Source organism: Ipomoea nil, unplaced genomic scaffold (assembly GCF_001879475.1).
Source record: "Ipomoea nil cultivar Tokyo-kokei standard unplaced genomic scaffold, Asagao_1.1 scaffold0317, whole genome shotgun sequence".
Classification (NCBI taxonomy): domain Eukaryota; kingdom Viridiplantae; phylum Streptophyta; class Magnoliopsida; order Solanales; family Convolvulaceae; genus Ipomoea; species Ipomoea nil.
In genome coordinates this window covers 4,573,978-4,581,145 of record NW_017616745.1, presented here as the reverse complement: position 1 = coordinate 4,581,145, position 7,168 = coordinate 4,573,978, and the positions used below count along the sequence as shown (strand labels likewise).

Here is a 7,168-nt window from a genome sequence, read left to right as displayed (position 1 = left end):
TTTGAATGACCTCATTCACTTTGTGTAGTAATCAAATTCATCTACGAGGCAACTTCAACCCAGTTGGTCAGATTGTTGGTCTAGTAACCACAAAATTTTATGTTCGACTTTCAATACGAATGACCTATTAGTCTCTTTGATTTGAATGAGTCAATTATGAACAATCTAGGCTAAAGAATTTACTTAATGTACGCTCTTTACTAGTACAATAGTTGTGGGTGATGAGGGAAAGTAATGCTAACACATGATTACAGAAGAGTGATAGTACTAATGCTATCATATCACATTAAAATGATGCCAAAGGACTTTGCTCATTTGCAAGATTTCCTAAATGTGTATAATACATAATTACAGACATAGAGAAGTTCCATGTCCCAGGCAGAAAGGGCAGCATTAAATAATGAATTAATTTCACTTTTGGTCCCACGACTTTTGATGTTCTATCACTTTTGGTGCACAACTTTAAAATTTTTTAATTTTGGTGCCTAACTTTGTTATTTTTATCAATTTTGGTCCTTTCGGCCAAATTGACAGCGAAATGTTGTTGGATTTTATATTGTTAGGGGTAAAATCGTCATCCCAAGGAAACATCTTCAATATCTAAACAAAATCACCGTAAAATCATATCTATAGGTGTTTGATGATGAGAATAATGGGGAAGATGGGTAGAAACCAGACAGATCTATGGGATTTATAGTTTCGACCATTGGCAAACTCTTCTTTTTCTCTTAATATGATTTTTCTTTTGTTTAAATATTGAAGATCTTTCCATGGGATGACGATTTTGCCCCTAAAATATAAAATCTGGAAATATTTTACCGTCAATTTGGCTAAAAGGACCTAAACTGATAAAAATAACAAAGTTAGGCACCAAAATTGAAAAAATTTAAAGTTGTGCACCAAAAGTGATAAGAACTCAAAAGTCGTGGGACCAAAAGTGAAATTAATTCTTAAATAATCAATATTCATCATTTCCAAACAAGGCTGGATTCCTTGGTTCTTTCTCTCATCTTGGATATATCTCAGTAATGGACATTTCATTTACAGAACATGGCATTGAGTTGCTTGTAGACTTACCTGGCTCTCCCCCTTTCGGCTCCGATCTTCCACTATAGAAAAATGCTGGTTCACCTCTGGGCTCCGATCTTCCACTATAGAAAAATGCTGGTTCACCAGGGGCTGGTCTAGTAACAGAATAACTATTGAGCATTAGGTCAACATTTGCCATTGTAGGCCTTTCGTCCACATCTTCTTGAACGCATAACAACCCGATATGGATGCATTGGATGATTTCATTTCTCGAGTCGGATTCTCCAAGAATTGGATCCAATATTCCTAAAGGTGTGCCATCCCTCCAATGTTTCCAAGCCTGCAACATTTATCAACCTTAGGTTAAAAGGGTTAACAGTGTTAATGATTTTGCAGCATGCAATTATAGGCTTTTGTACTCACATAGCTAAGAAGATCCTGCACTCCACTTGGATCACTGAAGTTGGTGCTTTTTTTCCCGGTTACAATCTCCAAAAGCAAAACACCGAAACTATAAACATCGGACTTCACAGAGTAGTGGCCATGCATTGCATACTCAGGAGACATGTAACCACTGACGACCATTAAACCAATGAGGTATATCAAATTATAGTTATGAATGACATCTTTTGCAATAATGAATCAAATAATAAAGGATCTATTTGTACTTGTATGCTCATTGCTAAGATGAAAAAGAGAACTTACTATGTTCCGACAACTCTGCTTGTATTTCCTTGGGATTATTCAACTCCAAATATTTTGGCCATGCCAAAATCTGCTATTTTCGCGTTCATATCTCCATCCAGCAATATATTACTTGGTTTGAGATCACGGTGTATGATTCTAAGACGAGAATCTTCATGAAGATATAGCAATCCTCGTGCTACCCCTTTTATAATCTTATAACGCCTTGACCAATCCAATAGGTGCCGCTTTTCAGGATCTTCATAAATAACAAAATGCATGTCTCAAGGTTATGCAAATTATGTAAAGGACTTAATGATGAGCAGAAAACTGTGGGTATTTTCTGGTTTGAAACTAACCAAATAAAAAGTAGTCAAGACTTTTGTTGGGCACAAATTCATAGATTAGTATCTTCTCTACTCCTTCGGAGCAAAATCCCAGTAGCCTTACTAAATTTCTATGTTGAAGTTTGGCAACTACTTCTACCTCCATCCTGAATTCTTTAGCTCCTTGTCCAGAGTTTCTTGAAAGCCGTTTTACAGCTACCTCTTGTCCGGTGGGAAGCTTTCCCTGAGTGTTAGTAATCAACAAACAATTAATTAGAATGGACTGAAATGAGCATATATATATATTGACGTTTCGGATCAAATAATGAAAGACTTTTTACCTTGTATACAGAACCATATCCACCTTGGCCAATTTTATTTTCGGGGGAGAAATAATCTGTAATAACTTGAATAGTAGCAAGATCATACTGCAAGCAACCCTCAGTGAAGATTCCAGACAGATCTACAGGAAAGATGGAGAACAGATTGTAAATCTCAAAAACTTGAATGGTTGGTGAATATTGTATCACACACAAGTATAGAACTAACTTAACCTGTTTGCTCTGTTGTAGTATTTTGTTTCTTCACAGTTCTATTTCTAACAAAACAGAAGATTGCAATGAAGAGTATAATTATGCCAACAACGACAGGAACTACAATAGCAATTATCACTTTTGAAGATGAATTTCCACTGTTTCCTGCATCATATCAATAGAGATAGATAGACTACAGTAATGAAAACAAGAGAAAATACCCAAAACATACATTTATCAAGAAATCTTTACCTTCACCGGAGGGAGGAGGAGGAGGGATTGGAACTGGAGGCGGCGGTGGCGCAGAGGCAGCGGCGGTGCTATTGTAGAAAGGGTAATTCTCATACCTAATATTACAGTCTGGGGTGATGGTTCTTGCACCCACTGCCGGAGTTTGCAGTTGTTGGATACTTCTTCTTAGGCATGTCCGGCAATCCAAGTCGGAAAGATCCGGCCGGCACTGCCCAAGACAGTAGATACTCTCAGATGCAGTGACGTTAGTCTCTTGAGTCGCAAATTTCATGTCGGGGGATTCATCGTCGACCACTAGAGTGACCACCTGATCCAACGTGTTCCCCACAGACTGCATGAACCTTTCCGGTTGAGAATCGTTCTGAGTGTTACGCATAAGTAACATGTAAGAAGACTGGTCGGGTCTCCCATATAAAGGCCCGTCGGAGTAACGCAACATACAGTAATCGTACCAGATAGTTGCAGTCATTTGGTTGGGACATCGTTGCAATACGGCCACGGTGGCATCGCCTACACACGTCCTGCAAACGCCGGCGGAGACATCGCCCCGGCACATGAACAGGCCGTACGCGGCGGTGTCGGAGGCATTGCGGTCCCCGGCGGTGGAGTTGTAAAAGCCGTTTTGGCGGTTGCCGTTGGAAGAAAGGGTGGAGAGGAGAACATTGAGGTTGGCTCGATAAGTGCTGTTAGGAGCGTAAGTTGAGGTGTTGGGACAGAACTGTCCGAGAGGTTGAGAGGAAACTCCGGCGAACAGAGTGAGCAGGAAGAAGAAGATGCAGAGGGTGTAGCCCAGCAGAAAGCATCTGAATGGAGAATCCATAATTAATTGTTTATTATTTTTGTTTTCTTCTTTAATGTTTTCTTGTTCTGGAGAATACCCATATAAAAAGGGGATTTTGAAGACTGGTTTTACTCGTCAAAGGATTTCATGTTTTTTCACCAAACCGGTGACCGCATTTAGCTTAATGGTTCAGTAACCGGTATATAAAAGAAGATATCAATGTTTGAATTTTAGCAATGGTTATGATGTGCATCGGTATGCATCATGCATAGTGCATACGGATGTCAAAACGACGTCGTTTTATTAAAAAACGCGCGTCTCTCTTTTAAAAAAAATTCAGGTTCGATTCCCAACAACAACATTATATTGTTCATTCATTCTGGAATTTTAGTTCATAGATTATGGAATTATAGTTCATCGATTATGGAATTGTAGTTCATCGATTCTGAAATTTTAGTTTATAGATTATGGAATTTTAGTTCATTCATTCTGAAATTTTAGTTCATATGTTGTTACTGAGAATCGAACCTGATTTTTTTTTTTAAGGGGAGACGCGCGTTTTATTAAAACGACGTCGTTTTTTGCATCCGTATGCACCATATGGTGCATACGGATCACAACATAATTTGCGGAATTTTAGTGGTGATAGTGTGGAGATTAATTCTTGATACATATGAGCATTCGATATCTTGTCATGTCTACTAATTTATTGAGTCATTTTAATTTATATCCTCTTAAATATTTTGTCGGATTAAAGTGCGAAGCGTGACCACCGTTTAAGAGAAGAACAAACGTGTAGGGTAGGAACTAGGAAGTAACGTTGTTTGTTGACTATGTTCATTGTTCGTGGCCGAAAGCGATGTATGATGACGACGGGAGTGGAACATCTGGAAACGCGGTAACTACTCTTATCAAATTAATTTGATAATGAAAATTGTAATAACAGACTAGATTAAATGTGGTGATATCCGGTTCAGCCACTGACTAGTGACTACCACCAACTAAATTACCTCAAATTTTAATAACTTTTCAGCATATATAATAGTATATTATCTCATTCTATTAAAATAATTATTATACGCCAATAACCTTGTGGTCTAGTAGCATAAAGTGACTTTCTCAATTAGGAGGTTATGTGTTTGTGCTTCAGTAAGTTGATAAAGTAACTATGATGATCAGATACTATATATAATTTAACATGTATAAATACCTCCCGAGATCATATTATAAAGGATTTGATTTTCAATTTTTTCGACAATTATAGTCTCTCATTTGTCCTTGTGCCTTTGTCTTCCTATATATAAAGTCATTTTTGTATTGTTTTACGGTTTGTTGACCCATCAACCGGCTACCTCGTAACCATAAAATTAACAGTCCCATTGCCCCTATTGGATCCACCCTTATCCAGGACGCATGTAATTGTCTTATTGGCAACTATTTAGGCGTTATAAACATAAAACAACTAGTATAAATACTATTTTTGCAAACCAATTAGTAGAGGAGTTTTTTTTTTTTTTTTTTTTTTTTTGAATAACATTCCACATTCGGTTTTGAGAGCTAGGAGCAACTAAAAGCCTCCTTGTTGATTTGATTCTGAGTTACTTTTCAAAAAAAATAAAATAAAATAAAATAAAATAAAAAAAAGCCTCCTTCGAAAGAGCAGTTACATTGCTTTGAAGACTAAAGTATATATGTAAAAATCGCGTCTAGGTGCCGAACAATCACTTAAAATTTCACTGTAATTGGTGTTCTCGACAGTCTAGACGCCGACTAGCTAGCAGCTAGGCTACGGCGGACGTGACAACCATCTAGACAGTTGATTAACTATTGTTCCGTGTTTTTTTTAATAGGTTATTTCGCTTAAAAAAACAGTAAAAAGTTATAGATCAGATACTTTTATAATTAACTACATTTTAATTCTTTATACTTATTTTACTATTACACACACACACACACACACACACACACACACACACACACACACACACACACACACACACACACACACACATATATATATATATATATATATATATATATATATATATATATGTTCTAGGTGGATTTTGTACATATAATTCGAATTTAACCCGATCTATAATAAATTTAATTTTTTAAAATTCACCTCCAAACTTACCAACCACTATCACTCAAAAAAACTCGATCCATACAAAATAGATCTAGATAGACATTCACATAATGAATTGAAATTATCATCCTAACCCCAATAATAATGGATACTGTAAATAATAGTGCATAATTGCATATGAGTGTAAATATTGAAGAGAAATAAATGAGGTAATTATTTCCACATTCACACCTACTTGTCAGAAAACATTACGTACACAGCTACTTAAATATTTAATGGAGAAAATAAAGACAAACAAAGAGATCAAACTGAGGGGGACGACAGAAGTACAGAACTATGCCATTGACTTTTGACACGGACATAAATATGTGTACCCAATTTGTAAAATTAATTTTGACTATTAAATTTTACTTTTTTTTTCTCTCTGTTATATTGTAATATATGTTCATTTATATTTTTTTAATCTCTTAAAACATTAAGAGTCAACACCATCACAGTCAACACCGTCTCCATCGAGACTCTCTCATAATCTTCCATATAGGAGAGTCACTACATGCATGTCATCTGAGCAGAAGATGCTTAGCATTAAATTTTACTCCCTAATAATTTTATTATCTCACTTAAAATTTAAATATTAATATTTTTTTTTTCAAAGGAAAAAGAACTTTATTAAAAAGCAAGGCCGAAGCTAGAACAAAGTCTGAACGGACTTAGGCCCCACATGGCCTAAATCCTAAAATAAACTAAGTAAAGAAACGCTAAATAAAACGAGATAACATAAAGTGGCCCCCGGGGCTCTAACATGAATGCCCCCAGGCCCTACGATAGCTAACACTAACTCATCGCAGGCAGGAGTATGTCAATCAAGCAAGTAGGCCGAGATGCTGCTCCAAATATGCACGTACAGCGTAACTGCATCCCAGCCCATCATGTAATCCCAAAATCTCAAGTAGCGAGGATAGAGGCCTCGCGTGTCACAAACGTGGCCCCCCCAGCCAGTTGCACTACAGCGACTACACACCGAATGAAAATAACTTATCACTCATATCAAGAAGTAAAAACGAATGAGTATAAATTGTGAGTCGTAATAGAAGTCAACCAATTTAGATGCAATCTATTATTACTGTTCATTTTGGTGTACAACTCCCGGTTTGTCTCTTTGCCATATTCGCAGTATTATTTTTGAGTTGATATCTATCAATCGGTGCATATTACCAAATAACTTTCCTTCTATAAATATTCTACGAGTTATGAATAGAGTTCTAGGTAATGTTTTACCCGTTACTATTATTATAATATTAACACAAGTTATGATAATATTTAATATTTGATATATGTGATGTAATACTAATAACTTAATAGTTAGACTACCATTATAATTAAGAGTCTGGTTAGAGTTTAGGAGACCTACATACAGTTACAATGATGGCTAGTCGTTATATAATGTCACTAGTTCTCTCACTGCTCACATTAC

At 36.3% G+C, this 7,168-nt stretch overlaps 1 pseudogene; it reads right to left on the bottom strand.

The window, feature by feature from the left end:
* Window positions 1–971: 971 nt before the first annotated feature.
* Window positions 972–3,648, bottom strand: LOC109170139 (annotated as a pseudogene).
* Between the last annotated feature and the right edge of the window lie 3,520 nt (window positions 3,649–7,168).